General features: G+C 37.4%; 1 long non-coding RNA gene across 1 annotated transcript in view; it reads left to right on the top strand.

Moving 5' to 3' along the window:
- The window catches only part of LOC138363933 (uncharacterized), a 65,878-nt gene extending 51,302 nt beyond the window's left edge, over nucleotides 1-14,576 (top strand). Inside the window, exon 2 of the long non-coding RNA XR_011228275.1 lies at nucleotides 13,050-14,576. This is a non-coding gene — a long non-coding RNA (uncharacterized lncRNA). The remainder of the gene's footprint in view (nucleotides 1-13,049) is intronic.
- Nucleotides 14,577-19,481: the final 4,905 nt, after the last annotated feature.

Raw genomic sequence — 19,481 nt, 5'->3', positions numbered from 1 at the left:
GGAACTGATTCAGAGGTATAAAACAGCCATAGAGTTAGTTAGGAGCAAGGGAGGAATCCCGATCATATGTGGCATTCTTCCAAGAAAGGGAGTGGGAAATGAATGGATATCGAGGGCACTTGGTGTCAATTGCCGGCTGGAAAGATATTGCAAATCAAATGCAATATCTTTCATAGACAACTGGGAACACTTCTATGGAAGAAATGAAATGTATGCTCGTGATGGGGTGCATCTATCGAGAGCTGGGGTTGTTGCTGTTGCGAACTCGCTAGAAGAAGTGGTTAGAGGTGTTTGTTTGGGTTTAAACTGTTAGTAGATAGAGGTATGGGAATTGATTTGGAGGAAGGAGGTAATAAAAGTATGTGTTTGTGGGAGAAAGGAATTGGCAAAACGATCAGGGAAAGAGAAGGTCCGCAAAATAACAATTCACTTAGGGTATATTACACTAACAGTAGAAGTCTAAGAAATAAAATTAACGAATTAAATGCTCTTGTCTGCACAGAAAAAATAGATATTATTGCATTTACCGAAACGTGGATGAATGTAGAAAATAGAGAACTATTAGCTGAATATCAAATATATGGATTTAAACTATTTCACACAGATAGATATATTAGACGAGGAGGTGGAGTAGCCATATATGTTAGGGATAATTTGAAATGTAGTCTCAAAGAGGGAATCAAAACAGAGCCACACACAGAAACTATTTGGATTGAATTAAACGAAAAAGCTAACAATATTATAATAGGAGTAATATATAGGCCACCAAATTTAGACAGAATGGAAGCAAAGCATCTATGGGATGAAATATCTAGAGCATCTAGATCTAACAGTATTTATGTCATGGGTGACTTTAATTTTAGCGGAATAAACTGGTTGAACAAAACAGGGAATAGTGAAGCAGAAGATTTTCTAGAATTAATTGACGATTGCTTTCTTACGCAACACATTAAGGAACCAACACGGGAAAATAATATTTTAGATTTAGTGTTAACTAACAGGGAAACGCAAATTAATGACATCGAAATAGGGAGTGAGCTAGGGAGCAGTGATCACAAAGAAATCAGATTTAGCATAGAATGGAATAGACCAGTAGGAGAAAATTCTGTTAAAGTGCCAGATTTTCGAAAAGCTGATTTTAATAGCCTAAGAATTTTTTTGGGTCAAATTGATTGGAAAGGCTTGGGTATGGGGTGTGGGCCGGTCTTGGAGCGAGACATGAACCCAGCGATAGGTGACTTAAATGGGGATTTCGATGTGGATTCAATATATAACTTATTTAAGAATATTCTAAACAAAGCACAGGAACGTAGTATACCATACAAATTGAATAGATCGTATACTAATGACCCAAAGTGGATAACAAAGAATTTGAAGAACCTTATAGGTAAAAAGAGAGCTTGGTACAAAAGGATTAAAAATGGGGAGGTCACTTTAGAACAGGAATTCGTACAACTACATAAGAACATAAGAACAAAGGCAACTGCAGAAGGCCTGTTGGCCCATACGAGGCAGCTCCTATTCTATAACCACCCAATCCCACTCATATACTTGTCCAACCCGTGCTTGAAACAATCGAGGGACCCCACCTCCACAATGTTACGCGGCAATTGGTTCCACAAATCAACAACCCTGTTACTGAACCAGTATTTACCCAAGTCTTTCCTAAATCTAAACTTATCCAATTTATATCCATTGTTTCGTGTTCTGTCCTGTGTTGATACTTTTAATACCCTATTAATATCCCCCCGGTTATGTCCATTCATCCACTTGTAAACCTCTATCATGTCACCCCTAACTCTTCGCCTTTCCAGTGAATGCAACTTAAGCTTTGTTAATCTTTCTTCATATGAAAGATTTCTAATTTGGGGAATTAACTTAGTCATCCTACGCTGGACACGTTCAAGTGAATTTATATCCATTCTATAATATGGCGACCAAAACTGAACTGCATAATCTAAATGGGGCCTAACTAGAGCAAGATATAGCTTGAGAACCACACCAGGTGTCTTGTTACTAACGCTGCGATTAATAAATCCAAGTGTCCGATTTGCCTTATTACGAACATTTATGCATTGATCCTTTTGTTTTAAATTCTTACTAATCATAACTCCCAGATCCCTTTCGCAATCCGACTTCGCAATCACAACACCATCTAGCTCGTATCTTGTAACTCTATCATCATTACCTAACCTCAGAACTTTACATTTATCAGCATTAAACTGCATCTGCCAATCCTTTGACCATTTCAAAACCCTATCTAGATCAACTTGAAGTGATAGTGAGTCCTCCTCCGAATTAATTTCCCTACCGATTTTCATATCATCGGCAAATTTGCAAATGTTGCTACTCAAACCTGAATCTAAATCATTTATATATATTATAAACAACAGAGGTTCCAGGACAGAGCCTTGAGGCACTCCACTTACAACATTTTCCCACTCTGACTTGATTCCATTTATACTAACTCTCTGTTTCCTTTGGTATAGCCATGCCCTAATCCAGCTTAATATAGCACCCCCAATACCATGAGACTCTATTTTTTTAATCAGTCTTTCATGTGGCACTGTATCAAAAGCTTTGCTAAAGTCAAGGTATACAACATCGCAATCCTTACCACTATCAACTGCCTCAACAATGCTAGAATAAAAAGATAACAAATTTGTTAAACATGAACGGCCATTTATAAAACCATGTTGCGACTCAATTATTAATTTATGTTTTTCAAGATGAAGACGAATTTTATTTGCTATTATAGATTCGAGTAACTTTCCCACAATAGACGTTAGGCTAATTGGTCGATAGTTAGACGCAAGTGATCTATCTCCTTTCTTAAAAACTGGTATCACATTAGCAACTTTCCAAAACTCTGGCACTCTGCCTGACTCTATTGATTTATTAAATATGGTTGACAGTGGGTCACAAAGCTCCTCTTTGCATTCTTTAAGCACCCTAGCAAACACTTCATCCGGCCCTGGGGATTTGTTTGGTTTGAGTTTTACTATTTGTTTAAGAACATCCTCCCTGGTAACTGCTAAACTCGTCAACCTGTCCTCGTCCCCACCCACATAGACTTGTTCGGCTGAAGGCATATTGTTAAGTTCCTCTTTAGTAAATACAGATACAAAATGTTTATTAAAAATACTACTCATCTCTTCATCACTATCTGTTATTTGACCTGTCTCAGTTTTTAATGGACCTATCCTTTCCCTAGTCTTAGTACGATATAACTGAAAAAACCCTTTAGGATTTGTCTTTGCTTGCCCTGCTATGCGAACTTCATAGTTTCTTTTTGCTTTCCTTATCTCTTTTTTAACATTTCTAACCAGTTGTACGAATTCCTGTTCTAAAGTGACCTCCCCATTTTTAATCCTTTTGTACCAAGCTCTCTTTTTACCTATAAGGTTCTTCAAATTCTTTGTTATCCACTTTGGGTCATTAGTATACGATCTATTCAATTTGTATGGTATACTACGTTCCTGTGCTTTGTTTAGAATATTCTTAAATAAGTTATATATAGAATCCACATCGAAATCCCCATTTAAGTCACCTATCGCTGGGTTCATGTCTCGCTCCAAGACCGGCCCACACCCCATACCCAAGCCTTTCCAATCAATTTGACCCAAAAAATTTCTTAGGCTATTAAAATCAGCTTTTCGAAAATCTGGCACTTTAACAGAATTTTCTCCTACTGGTCTATTCCATTCTATGCTAAATCTGATTTCTTTGTGATCACTGCTCCCTAGCTCACTCCCTATTTCGATGTCATTAATTTGCGTTTCCCTGTTAGTTAACACTAAATCTAAAATATTATTTTCCCGTGTTGGTTCCTTAATGTGTTGCGTAAGAAAGCAATCGTCAATTAATTCTAGAAAATCTTCTGCTTCACTATTCCCTGTTTTGTTCAACCAGTTTATTCCGCTAAAATTAAAGTCACCCATGACATAAATACTGTTAGATCTAGATGCTCTAGATATTTCATCCCATAGATGCTTTGCTTCCATTCTGTCTAAAATACCATGAGCTTCTATTTTTTTAATCAGTCTTTCATGTGGCACTGTATCAAAAGCTTTGCTAAAGTCAAGGTACACAAAATCACAATCCTTACCACTATCAACTGCCTCAACTATGCTAGAATAAAAAGATAACAAAATTGTTAAACATGAACGGCCATTTATAAAACCATGTTGCGACTCAATTATTAATTTATGTTTTTCAAGATGAAGACGAATTTTATTTGCTATTATAGATTCGAGTATCTTTCCCACAATAGACGTTAGGCTAATTGGTCGATAGTTAGATGCAAGTGATCTATCTCCTTTCTTAAAAACTGGTATCACATTAGCAACTTTCCATAACTCTGGCACTATGCCAGACTCTATTGATTTACTAAATATGGTTGACAGTGGGTCACAAAGCTCCTCTTTGCATTCTTTAAGCACCCTGGCAAACACTTCATCCGGCCCTGGGGATTTGTTTGGTTTGAGTTTTACTATTTGTTTAAGAACATCCTCCCTGGTAACTGCAAAACTCGTCAACCTGTCCTTGTCCCCACCCACATAGACTTGTTCGGCTGAAGGCATATTGTTAAGTTCCTCTTTAGTAAATACAGATACAAAATATTTATTAAAAATACTACTTATCTCTTCATCACTATCTGTTATTTGACCTGTCTCAGTTTTTAATGGACCTATCCTTTCCCTAGTCTTAGTACGATATAACTGAAAAAAACCTTTAGGATTTGTCTTTGCTTGCCATGCTATGCGAACTTCATAGTTTCTTTGTGATTTCCTTATCTCTTTTTTAACATTTCAAACCAGTTGTACGAATTCCTGTTCTAAAGTGGCCTCCCCATTTTTAATCCTTTTGTACCAAGCTCTCTTTTTACCTATAAGGTTCTTCAAATTCTTTGTTATCCACTTTGGGTCATTAGTATTCGATCTATTCAATTTGTATGGTATACTACGTTCCTGTGCTTTGTTTAGAATAGTCTTAAATAAGTTATATATTGAATCCACATCGAAATCCCCATTTAAGTCACCTATCGCTGGGTTCATGTCTCGCTCCAAGACCGGCCCACACCCCATACCCAAGACTTTCCAATCAATTTGACTCAAAAAATTTCTTAGGCTATTATAATCAGCTTTTCGAAAATCTGGCACTTTAACAGAAGCAGGCGATGAGTCACAATAACGTGGCTGAAGTATGTTGACCAGACCACACACTAGAAATTGAAGAGACGACGACGTTTCGGTCCGTCCTGGACCATTCTCAAGTCGATTGTGAGAATGGTCCAGGACGGACCGAAACGTCGTCGTCTCTTCAATTTCTAGTGTGTTGTCTGGTCAACTTTAACAGAATTTTCTCCTACAGGTCTATTCCATTCTATGCTAAATCTGATTTCTTTGTGATCACTGTTCCCTAGCTCACTCCCTATTTCGATGTCATTAATTTGCGTTTCCTTGTTAGTTAACACTAAATCTAAAATATTATTTTCCCATGTTGGTTCCTTAATGTGTTGCGTAAGAAAGCAATCGTCAATTAATTCTAGAAAATCTTCTGCTTCACTATTCCCTGTTTTGTTCAACCAGTTCATTCCACTAAAATTAAAGTCACCCATGACAAAAATACTGTTAGATCTAGATGCTCTAGATATTTAAGAACATAAGAACATAAGAACAAAGGTAACTGCAGAAGGCCTATTGGCCCATACGAGGCAGCTCCTATTCTATAACCACCCAATCCCACTCATATACTTGTCCAACCCGTGCTTGAAACAATCGAGGGACCCCACCTCCACAATGTTACGCGGCAATTGGTTCCACAAATCAACAACCCTGTTACTGAACCAGTATTTACCCAAGTCTTTCCTAAATCTAAACTTATCCAATTTATACCCATTGTTTCGTGTTCTGTCCTGTGTTGATACTTTTAATACCCTATTAATATCCCCCCGGTTATGTCCATTCATCCACTTGTAAACCTCTATCATGTCACCCCTAACTCTTCGCCTTTCCAGTGAATGCAACTTAAGCTTTGTTAATCTTTCTTCATATGAAAGATTTCTAATTTGGGGAATTAACTTAGTCATCCTACGCTGGACACGTTCAAGTGAATTTATATCCATTCTATAATATGGCGACCAAAACTGAACTGCATAATCTAAATGGGGCCTAACTAGAGCAAGATATAGCTTGAGAACCACACCAGGTGTCTTGTTACTAACGCTGCGATTAATAAATCCAAGTGTCCGATTTGCCTTATTACGAACATTTATGCATTGATCCTTTTGTTTTAAATTCTTACTAATCATAACTCCCAGATCCCTTTCGCAATCCGACTTCGCAATCACAACACCATCTAGCTCGTATCTTGTAACTCTATCATCATTACCTAACCTCAGAACTTTACATTTATCAGCATTAAACTGCATCTGCCAATCCTTTGACCATTTCAAAACCCTATCTAGTAGGGTTTTGAAATGGACCCTATCAAAACCCTATTTCATCCCATAGATGCTTTGCTTCCATTCTGTCTAAATTTGGTGGCCTATATATAACTCCTATTATAATATTATTAGCTTTTTCGTTTAATTCTATCAAAATAGTTTCTGTGTGTGGCTCAGTTTTGATTCCCTCTTTGAGACTACATTTCAAATTGTCCCTAACATATATGGCTACTCCACCTCCTCGTCTAATATATCTATCTGTGTGAAATAGTTTAAATCCATTTATTTGATATTCAGCTAATAGTTCTCTATTTTCTACATTCATCCACGTTTCGGTTAGTGCAATAATATCTATTTTTTCTGTGCAGACAAGAGCATTTAATTCGTTAATTTTATTTCTTAGACTTCTACTGTTAGTGTTATATATCCTAAGTGAATTGTTATTTTGAGGCCCTTCTCTTTCCCTGATCATTTTGCCAATTCCTTTCTCCCACAAACACATACTTTTATTACCTCCTTCCTCCCTATCAATTCCCAAACCACTATCTACTAACAGTTTAAACCCAAACAAATGCCTCTAACCACTGGTTCCAACGAGTTCGCAACAGCAACAACCCCAGCCCTCGATAGATGCACCCCATCACGAGCATACATTTCATTTCTTCCATAGAAGTGTTCCCAGTTGTCTATGAAACATATTGAATTTGATTTGCAATATCTTTACAGCCGGCAATTGACACCAAGTGCCCTCGACATCCATTCATTTCCCACTCCTTTTCTTGGAAGAATGCCACATATGATTGAGATTCCTCCCTTGCTCCTAACTAATTCAATGGCTGTCCTGAATCTCTGTATTAGTTCCTCACTCCTATCTCGCCCAACATCATTACCCCCTGCACTAATACAAATAATGGGTTTGTTTCCATTTCCCGTCATATCATTCATGTTTCCAACAATATCACCAATTCCAGCTCCCGGATAGTAAACCCTTAATCTGTTCCCCCTATCTCTGGCACAAAACGTTCTGTCTAAATACCTCACCTGGGAATCTCCCACAACCAAAATTCGCTTCGATTCTCCCTTTTCCTTTCGAGCAGTTTGAGGGACCTGCGCTTTAATGCTCCTCGTTGCTTTACCTCCTCTTTGAACAACTGGTTCACCACAGCACTCGTCCTCTAATACGTCAAATGCGTTAAATATAGAAATAAACAATTAAAATGCGTTAGAAATACTAAAAAAGAGATAAGGAAAGCAAAAAGGAACTATGAAGTTCTCATAGCAGAGCAAGCAAAAACAAATCCCAAAGGGTTTTTCCAATTATACCGGACAAAGATTAGGTCCATTAAAAACTGAGACAGGTAAAATAACAGATAGTGATGAAGAAATGAGTAGTATTTTTAATAAATATTTTTATCTGTATTTACTAAAGAGGAACTTAACAATATGCCTTCAGCCGAACAAGTCTATGTGGGTGGGGACGAGGACAGGTTGACGAGTTTAGCAGTTACCAGGGAGGATGTTCTTAAACAAATAGTAAAACTCAAACCAAACAAATCCCCAGGGCCGGATGAAGTGTTTGCCAGGGTGCTTAAAGAATGCAAAAAGAAGCTTTGTGTACCATATTTAATAAATCAATAGAGTCAGGCAGAGTGCCAGAGTTATGGAAAGTTGCTAATGTGATACCAGTTTTTAAGAAAGGAGATAGATCACTTGCGTCTAACTATCGACCAATTAGCCTAATGTCTATTGTGGGAAAGTTACTCGAATCTATAATTGCAAATAAAATTCGTCTTCATCTTGAAAAACATAAATTAATAATTGAGTCAACATGGTTTTATAAATGGCCGTTCATATTTAACAAATTTGTTATCTTTTTAATCTAGCATAGTTGAGGCAGTTGATAGTGGTAAGGATTGTGATGTTGTGTACCTTGACTTTAGCAAAGCTTTTGATACAGTGCCACATGAAAGATTGATTAAAAAGATAGAGGCTCATGGTATTGGGGGTGCTATATTAAGCTGGATTAGGGCATGGCTATACCAAAGGAAACAGAGAGTTAGTATAAATGGAGTCAAGTCATAAGAACAAAGGCAACTGCAGAAGGCCTATTGGCCCATACGAGGCAGCTCCTATTTATAACCACCCAATCCCACTCATATACATGTCCAACCCATGCTTGAAACAATCGAGGGACCCCACCTCCACAATGTTACGCGGCAATTGGTTCCACAAATCAACAACCCTGTTACTGAACCATTATTTACCCAAGTCTTTCCTAAATCTAAACTTATCCAATTTATACCCATTGTTTCGTGTTCTGTCTTGTGTTGATACTTTTAATACCCTATTAATATCCCCTTTGTTATGTCCATTCACCCACTTGTAAACCTCTATCATGTCACCCCAACTCTTCGCCTTTCCATTGAATGCAACTTAACAATGTGCCTTCAGCCGAACAAGTCTATGTGGTCTGTGAGATTTTTCTGGCAAGGTTAGCACCAATTGATGAAAAGAAGCTAATAAATTCAGTTGCTGTTTCTAAATCTGTCGCAGGTGTATAACCATCCATGGAGATTTTATCTCCAATCTTGTCATGTGATTGCTGTTTAGATCCTAGAATGTTAGGAATGTAGAGGCTTTCCATGTATCCTTTTGCTTTTTTTAATCTACTCTCATAATTGGAAAGTTTCGTTCTTCTTACTATACTGGTAAACATTGAGAAGTACGTCTTAACTACTTCTTTTGTAACGAGGCAATTCCTAAGTTTTTTTTATATTCATGTTTCTTTTTGATCGCTTTGAGTATGGCACTTATGAACCAGAGGTTGTTTAATCATTAAGCAGTTACTTGCTTGGTGAGGACAGTGAGTGTTGTTGAGGCATAGTTTTGGAAAGGAAGATGTTGGCTAATGAATTTATGTCCTGTGTATTATTGAATTCAGATTACCAGTTTGTTTTGTGAAGTGTATTTGAGAGATTGCTTATTGACCCTTCACTGTGTAACCTGAAGGTAAGTTTCTTGGTATCTGGTAGTGTTATGTCCATGTTTGCTATGAGGAAGGTAGGATAGTGGTCAGTTGTTCTATCAGTGATTATACCAGATGCAAGGGGGAGCTGTTATGTTCATCCATAATTGATTCAAAGTAGAAGCGGATGTTTGAGTTATAATAGGATGAGATTGGTGATTGTGGGGATTAGCATACAGGAGTTCATGCTGTTTAGGAAATAATCGACTTGAGGGCTATATTGTTGACAGATCAATATTGAAGTCACCTCCTAGAATGATATGATTTTTGTTGAGCTTGTTGTATATAAGATTCCTTAAGTTATCTGAGAGTGCAGTTATATTAATATTGGGAAATCTATAGATAGTTCCAATAGTCAAGGTGGATTTCAGGAATTTAATAGAGAATTGAGTATAGGTATATTCACAGTAGTCTTCTCTATCATTAATGACACTATTGCAAATAGTGTCATTAATGACACTATTTGCAATATGACACTCTATCTAGATAGGGTTTTGAAATGGTCAAAGGATTGGCAGATGCAGTTTAATGCTGATAAATGTAAAGTTCTGAGGTTAGGTAATGATGATAGAGTTACAAGATACGAGCTAGATGGTGTTGTGATTGCGAAGTCGGATTGCGAAAGGGATCTGGGAGTTATGATTAGTAAGAATTTAAAACAAAAGGATCAATGCATAAATGTTCGTAATAAGGCAAATCGGACACTTGGATTTATTAATCGCAGCGTTAGTAACAAGACACCTGGTGTGGTTCTCAAGCTATATCTTGCTCTAGTTAGGCCCCATTTAGATTATGCAGTTCAGTTTTGGTCGCCATATTATAGAATGGATATAAATTCACTTGAACGTGTCCAGCGTAGGATGACTAAGTTAATTCCCCAAATTAGAAATCTTTCATATGAAGAAAGATTAACAAAGCTTAAGTTGCATTCACTGGAAAGGCGAAGAGTTAGGGGTGACATGATAGAGGTTTACAAGTGGATGAATGGACATAACCGGGGGGATATTAATAGGGTGTTGAAAGTGTCAACACAGGACAGAACACGAAACAATGGATATAAATTGGATAAGTTTAGATTTAGGAAAGACTTGGGTAAATACTGGTTCAGTAACAGGGTTGTTGATTTGTGGAACCAATTGCCGCGTAACATTGTGGAGGTGGGGTCCCTCGATTGTTTCAAGCACGGGTTGGACAAGTATATGAGTGGGATTGGGTGGTTATAGAATAGGAGCTGCCTCGTATGGGCCAATAGGCCTTCTGCAGTTACCTTTGTTCTTATGTTCTTATGTTCTTACAACCTCTCACTGTGAATAGGAGCTGCCTCGTATGGGCCAATAGGCCTTCTGCAGTTACCTTTGTTCTTATGTTCTTATGTTCAAATAAAGGTATATTGGTAATAGCCACCTCTTGTTTTATTTGGCCTACCGTTGTGAATTGCTTTATTACTGGCTAAGTTGTAAAGTTGGGTATGGTCTTTACTTAGCTATGTTTTTGTTAAAATAATGAACGATAGTTTAGTACCTCGTGCTGAGTAGTGCATTCATATTATCAAAATGTTTACCAAGTTATCTGACATTTTGGTTGAAAACTAATAGGCAAGTGTTATTTTGGAGTTTGTTTCTCGCAAGGTTTACTGTGTAATAAGTGCAGCAGTGATGATCAATATGCTGGTTATTGTAGATTTGTGACAGCAGATTTAGTTCAGGATCAATATCAGCTTGCATGTAAATACAATGGAGTAAGCAGATAATGAGTCACAATAACGTGGCTGAAATATGTTGACCAGACCACACACTAGAAAGTGAAGGGACGACGACGTTTCGGTCCGTCCTGGACCGAAAATAGATGCTCAGAGTTTTGTGAAGAAGTGTTGGCACAAGATTTATATTATTGTTTTTCTATTATAAGAACATAAGAACAAAGGTAACTGCAGAAGGCCTATTGGCCCATACGAGGCAGCTCCTATCTATAACCACCCAATCCCACCCATATACTTATCCAACCAGCGCTTGAAACAATCGAGGGACCCCACCTCCACAATGTTACGCGGCAATTGGTTCCACAAATCAACAACCCTGTTACTGAACCAGTATTTACCCAAGTCTTTCCTAAATCTAAACTTATCCAATTTATACCCATTGTTTCGTGTTCTGTCCTGTGTTGCTACTTTTAATACCCTATTAATATCCCCTTTGTTATGACCATTCACCCACTTGTAAACCTCTATCATGTCACCCCTAACTCTTCGCCTTTCCAGTGAATGCAACTTAAGCTTTGTTAATCTTTCTTCATATGAAAGATTTCTAATTTGGGGAATTAACTTAGTCATCCTACGCTGGACACGTTCAAGTGAATTTATATCCATTCTGTAATACGGCGAACAAAACTGAACTGCATAATCTAAATGGGGCCTAACCAGAGCAAGATATAGCTTGAGAACCACACCAGGTGTCTTGTTACTAACGCTGCGATTAATAAATCCAAGTGTCCGATTTGCCTTATTACGAACATTACATAAGAACAAAGGTAACTGCAGAAGGCCTATTGGCCCATACGAGGCGGCTCCTATTCTATAACCACCCATATAATATTTATGATTTTACCGAGTTCAGTCTCTCATTTACGTGTATACGAATAAAGTTGTTTTATGTCAAAGGGAAGTTACAGATATTCTGATTGGTTTGGTGATTATGGGAATTAGCATGTAGGAGTTCATACGGTTGAGAAAGCTAGGATCTTTAGGTTTATCTTTAGATCTTTAGGGGAGCCGGTCGGCCGAGTGGACAGCACGCTGGACTTGTGATCCTGGGTTCAATCCCAGGTGCCGACAAGAAACATTGGGCAGAGTTTCTTTCACCCTATGCCCCTGTTACCTAGCAGTAAAATAGGTACCTGGGTGTTAGTCAGCTGTCACGGGCTGCTTCCTGGGGGTGGAGGCCTGGTCGAGGACCGGGCCGCGGGGACACTAAAAAGCCCCGATATCATCTCAAGATAACTCAAGATAACTTATCAGGTTGCCAGAGATCAATATAAAATATACCTGATTGTAATGGTTGATTTTTTAAAGTTTATTACACATGATTAGAATCTGTAATAAAGGAAAGTATAATTTCCAGTATATCGTTCTCAGAATCCTATTTTTACTTGTTTTATAAATTTCCTCAATGATTCTGGTAGATATTTTCATGACTAATGGATATAAAATTTATGATAAATAGTTGAGAATAGGCTATTAATAAATTGCTGCTTTTATTATTTTTTTATTAAATAAATATTTGTATTATTATTATTGGTTAAAAGAAAATACACAACTTATTCAAATGTGTGACAAAATTTGAATATATTAAAAAATAGACCAGAGTAATTTCTTGCAGAGTTAAATTCATTAATTCAGTAAACTTAATTAACATGTCCGGAAAAAGCTGCAAACGGTGGCGGCGTTAGCAAACATCTTGAGCATTTTCATCCCTTGTTGATTTTTCCATCAATTATATTACTCCAAAACTTTCGTATTTTCTTACATGCAAGAATGTTCACCTGGAGTTTCCAAAACTTTCGTATTTTCTTCCATGCAAGAATGTCCGCCTGGAGTTCGGGAAGGCGACAATACGAGCCATGGTCCAAAGGGCACCGCGTGAAGGGGTCCGAGGGGGACTCCAGCAGGAGGCGAAGCAGCGTCGACTCGTCTATCACCATCTTGGACGAGTGCAGCAGTATCGGCGCCTCCATCACCGCCTGCGTCACGCTGTCTCTGAACTCTTCCGGGATCTCCTCCGATGATTCCTGACTTGGTACTGGGAAATGATGAAAGAAAATGCCGGATTCTGCTGCCTTCTTGTTTAGGGAAGACAGACACTGTGCGTGATCAAGCCGCAGAACCTGAGACAATGATCTAAAATTTTTGTTTTTACATATGTTTTTGTAACAATTATCTAAGCGAGACACGAGCGTCATGTATCTGCTTCCTTTGTTATCTTGTAAGTTCGAGTAAATTGTAACAATTGAAACCGTGATAGTGACTAGGGTATCTGCAGCGACCTTAACAAGGCCAGGAGATTCATAAGCCCTCCTGAGTTTCCGTAAATCCAAAAACGCTAAATACAAATTGAAAGTTTTCTCGGACATATATAAACCATCCATTTTGCTTAAATTTAGGGATGCCTCTGCCATTTGCTTTAGAACCTGCACTAGATTGTAGAGTAATGATACTTCTGGTCCTACATTAAGTCTCCTTATCTGATCTGCGGCTGCAGCACCAATAGCAGCAAGGTGGCCATATTGATCAAGGCACATTAACATAACCATAAGGCTAATAGGTATTGTTATACGATCGCCCTCTGGAATAAGATGATCAAAATTCATATATTTTCTATTGATTAATAGTCCTGCAGCTGCTTGCATTCCCGAGGTGGCATCCTGCAAGAAATTCTTTGGCCAAAGGCTGATTAAGTAGACCATTTTCAGACGCAGGTACGGGTTAGGGCACATCTCCGGGTCCGTGAATATTTTTAGTATCCAGGGTTTTAATGTGGTAGACTCGAGTGCACTTAAATTTGTACTATTTTCAGGCGCCAAATATCGTGCTAGGTCAATAATTTCCCAAAAGACATATTCCCACTGCCCCGTCATCACAACTGAAGGCGTACGAAAGGAAAGAGTTAATGCACCTAAAATTCCAAGCTGAAATTTGCAAGCGCATAACATCGTTGAATTGTTATTATGCAATACATTAAGACTGTCTTTTGACGTGTTAATGAATTCTAAAATTTGGTCCGCAGAAAATTCTTCACCTAGAGTCCTGACGACGGTTAAGATCGACCGTGGAAGACTAGGAAAATAATCAGCTTGAGGAATTGTATCCATTGTCTCGGAAAGTGTCACTATGACAGTAAAAGATGTCACGCCAAAATGAAAATGAATAAGCTATCAGCTCTCTTTTGTTGTTGTTGTTGTCTCTCTTGTCTGCGGGTTAATATATAGGTCACCCTAAGAGGAGGTGACGTGAGATACCTGGAGAGTCAGGTGCATGTGAAGCCTGTTTGATGCTGCCTGGGTTGTTATTATTTTAAAATAATTTTCTAGAATAAAAATTCTTGAAACAAACTCAATATTTTATTTACCTGATTTCGATAATGTACGCATAAATTTAAACTCTTTGGCTTTAAATACCTGATATCATATATTATCAAGAACTAATCAATTTATTATCAAGAACTAATCAATTTATTTATCAAGAACTAATCAATTTATTATCAAGAATTAATCAATTTATTATCAATAACTAATCAATTTATTTTCAAGAACTAATCAATTTATTATCAAGAACTAATTAATGTATTATCCAGAACTAATTCATTTAATATTAAGAACTAATCAATTCATTATCAAGAACTAATCAATTTATTATCAAGAACTAATCAATTTATTATCAAGAATTAATCAATTTATTATCAAGAACTATTCAATTTAATATCAAGAACTAATTTATTATCAAAAAATAATTTATTATCAAAAAATAATTTATTATCAGGACCCAATTTATTATCAAGAACTAATTTATTATCACGAACTAATTTATTATTCATAACTAATTTATTATCTATAACTAATTTATTATCAAGAACTATTTTATTATCAAGAACTAATTTATTATCAAAAACTATTTTATTATCAAGAACTAATTTATTATCAAGAACTATAATTAGCCTAACGTCTACTGTGGTAAAATTACTTGAATCGATAATTGCAAATATTTAAGAACATAAGTCAGCTTAAGAACAAAAGAGCATAAGAATATAGACAACTGCAGAAGGCCTATTGGTCCATGCCATGCAGCTTTAATTTATAACTAGAGAGTGAGCTACGGAACAGTGATCATAAAGAAATCAGATTTAACATAGAATGGAATAGATCTGTAGGAGAAAATTCTGTTAAAGTGCCTGATTTTCGAAAAGCTGATTTCAATAGCCTAAGAAATTTTTTGTGTCAAATAGATTGGAATGTCTTGGGGATAGGACACCTTTTTTACCTTATAGGTAAAAAGAGAGCTTGGTACAAAAGGATTAAGAATGGGGAGGTCAGTTTAGAACAGGAATTCATACAACTGGTTAGAAATGTTAAAAAAGAGATTAGGAAAGCAAAAAGAAACTATGAAGTTCGCATAGCAGGGCAAGCAGAGTCAAATCCTAAAGTTTTTTTCAGTTATATCGAACTAAGACTAGGGAGAGGATAGGTCCATTAAAATCTGAGACAAGTCAAATAACGGATAAAGACAAGGAGATGAGTAGTATTTTTAACAAATATTTTATATCTGTATATACTAAAGAACTTAACAATATGCCTTCAGCCGAACAAGTCTATGTGAGTGGGGATGAGGACAGGTTGACTAGTTTAGCAGTTACCAGGAATAATGTAATTAAACAATTAGAAAAACTAAAACCAAACAAATCACCAGGGCCAGATGAAGTGTTTGCCAGGGTGCTTAAAGAATGCAAAGAGGAGCTTTCCGAGCCATTGTCTACCATATTTAATAAATAAATTTGTCAGGCAGAGTGCCCGAGTCATGGAAGGTAGCTAATGTGGTATCAATTTTTAAGAAAGGAGATAGATCACTTGCGTCAAACTATCGGCCAATTAGCCTAACGTCTATTGTGGGAAAGTTACTTGAATCAATAATTGCAAATACAATTCGTCTCCATCTTGAAAAACATAAATTAATAAATGAGTCGCAACATGGTTTTACAAATGGCCGTTCATGTTTAACAAATTTACTAACTTTTTATTCCAGCAAAGTTGAGGCAGTTGATAGTGGTAAGGATTGTGATGTTGTGTACCTTGACATTAGCAAAGCTTTTGATACAGTGCCACATGAAAGACTAATTAAAAAGATAGAGTCTCATGGTATTGGGGGTGCTATATTAAGCTGGATTAGCGCAGGGCTATACCAAAGGAAACGGAGAGTAAGTATAAATGGAGTCAAGTCAGAGTGGGAAAATGTTGTAAGTGGAGTGCCTCAAGGCCCTGTCATGGGACCTCTGTTGTTTATAATATATATAAATGATTTAGATTCAGGTTTGAGTAGCAACATTTGCAAATTTGCCGATGATACGAAAATCGGTAGGGAAATTAATTCGGAGGAGGACTCGCTATCACTTCAAGTTGATCTAGATAGGGTTTTGAAATGGTCGAAGGATTGGCAGATGCAGTTTAATGCTGATAAATGTAAAGTTCTGAGGTTAGGTAATGATGATAGGGTTACAAGATACGAGCTAGATGGTGTTGAGATTGCGAAGTCGAATTGCGAAAGGGATCTAGGAGTTATGATTAGTAAGAATTTAAAACAAAAGGATCAATGCATAAATGTTCGTAATAAGGCATATCGGACACTTGGATTTATTAATCGCAGCGTTAGTAACAAGACACCTGGTGTGGTTCTCAAGCTATATCTTGCTCTAGTTAGGCCCCATTTAGATTATGCAGTTCAGTTTTGGTCGCCATATTATAGAATGGATATAAATTCACTTGAACGTGTCCAGCGTAGGATGACTAAGTTAATTCCCCAAATTAGAAATCTTTCATGTGAAGAAAGATTAACAAAGCTTAAGTTGCATTCACTGGAAAGGCGAAGAGTTAGGGATGACATGATAGAGGTTTACAAGTGGGTGAATGGACATAACAAAGGGGATATTAATAGGGTATTAAAAGTATCAACACAAGACAGAACACGAAACAATGGGTATAAATTGGATAAGTTTAGATTTAGGAAAGACTTTTTAATATATACCACTATCTACTAACAGTTTAAACCCAAACAAACACCTCTAACCACTGGTTCCAACGAGTTCGCAACAGCAACACAAGAACAAAGGTAACTGCAGAAGGCCTATTGGCCCATACGAGGCAGCTCCTATTCTATAACCACCCAATCCCACTCATATACTTGTCCAACCCGCGCTTGAAACAATCGAGGGACCCCACCTCCACCACGTTACGCGGCAATTGGTTCCACAAATCAACAATCCTGTTACTGAACCAGTATTTACCCAAGTCTTTCCTAAATCTAAACTTATCCAATTTATACCCATTGTTTCGCGTTCTGTCTTGTGTTGATATTTTTAATACCCTATTAATATCCCCCCTGTTATGTCCATTCACCCACTTGTAAACCTCTATCATGTCACCCCTAACTCTTCGCCTTTCCAGTGAATGCAGCTTAAGCTTTGTTAATCTTTCTTCATATGAAAGATTTCTAATTTGGGGAATTAACTTAGTCATCCTACGTTGGACACGTTCAAGTGAATTTATATCCATTCTATAATACGGCGACCAAAACTGAACTGCATAATCTAAATGGGGCCTAACCAGTGCATGATATAGCTTAAGAACCACACCAGGTGTCTTGTTACTAACGCTTCGATTAATAAATCCCAGTGTCCTATTCGCCTTATTAAGAACATTCATGCATTGATCCTTTTGTTTTAAATTCTTATTAATCATAACTGCCAGATCCCTTTCGCAATCCGACTTCGCAGTCTCAACACCATCTAGCTCGTATCTTGTAACTCTATCATCATTACCTAGCCTCAGAACTTTACATTTATCAGCATTAAACTGCATTTGCCAATCATTTGACCATTTCAAAACCCTATCTAGATCAACTTGAAGTGATAGTGAGTCCTCCTCCGAATTAATTTCCCTACCGATTTTCGTATCATCGGCAAATTTGCAAATGTTGCTACTCAAACTTGAATCTAAATCATTTATATATATTATAAACAACAGAGGTCCCAGGACAGAGCCCTGAGGTACTCCACTAACAACATTATCCCACTCTGACTTAACCCTATTTATACTAACTCTCTGTTTCCTTTGGAATAGCCATGCCCTAATCCAAGTTAATATAGCAGCCCCAATACCATGAGCTTCTACTTTTTTAATTAGTCTTTCATGTGGCACTGTATCAAAAGCTTTGCTAAAGTCAAGGTACACGACATCACAATCCTTACCACTATCAACTGCCTCAACTATGCTAGAATAAAAAGTTAGCAAATTTGTTAAACATGAACGGCCATTTGTAAAACCATGTTGCGACTCATTTATTAATTTGCGTTTTTCAAGATGGAGACGAATTGTGTTTGCAATTATTGATTCAAGTAACTTTCCCACAATAGACGTTAGGCTAATTGGCCGATAGTTTGACGCAGGTGATCTATCTCCTTTCTTAAAAATTGGTACCACATTAGCAACCTTCCATGACTCTGGCACTCTGCCTGACTCTATTGATTTATTAAATATGGTAGACAGTGGCTCGGAAAGCTCCTCTTTGCATTCTTTAAGCACCCTGGCAAACACTTCATCCGGCCCTGGGGATTTGTTTGGTTTTAGTTTTTCTAATTGTTTAATTACATCCTCCCTGGTAACTGCTAAACTAGTCAACCTGTCCTCATCCCTATCCACATAGACTTGTTCGGCTGAAGGCATATTGTTAAGTTCTTCTTTAGTAAATACAGATATTATATATTTGATAAAACCGCCTTCAAACGCCATAGCAACTTCAAATTCATTTGACGTTTTGGAGGACGAGTGCTGTGGAGAGACTGTGGATCGCGCAAAAGGGAAAGCAACGAAGAGAAAGGAAGCGCAGGCCCCTCAGAAAGTAAAGGAAGTACCTAAGCAAACATTAGTTGTGGGAGATTCCCAGATAAGGTATTTGGATAGAACGTTTTGTGCTAGAGATAGGGGGAACAGGTTAAGGGTTTGCTATCCCGGAGCTGGCATTGGTGATATTATAAACAACATGAATGATATTATGGCTGGTAATGGGAACAATCCCATTATTTGCATTAGCGTGGGAGGAAATGATGTTGGTCGAGTCAGGAGTGAGGAACTGATTCAGAGGTATAAAACAGCCATAGAGTTAGTTAGGAGCAAGGGAGGAATCCCGATCATATGTGGCATTCTTCCAAGAAAGGGAGTGGGAAATGAATGGATATCGAGGGCACTTGGTGT

The sequence above is a fragment of the Procambarus clarkii genome, chromosome 12, assembly GCF_040958095.1.
Source record: "Procambarus clarkii isolate CNS0578487 chromosome 12, FALCON_Pclarkii_2.0, whole genome shotgun sequence".
Lineage (NCBI taxonomy): Eukaryota > Metazoa > Arthropoda > Malacostraca > Decapoda > Cambaridae > Procambarus > Procambarus clarkii.
The sequence above is the reverse complement of the archived record's forward strand: the minus strand, read 5'-3'. Positions and strand labels throughout refer to the sequence as shown.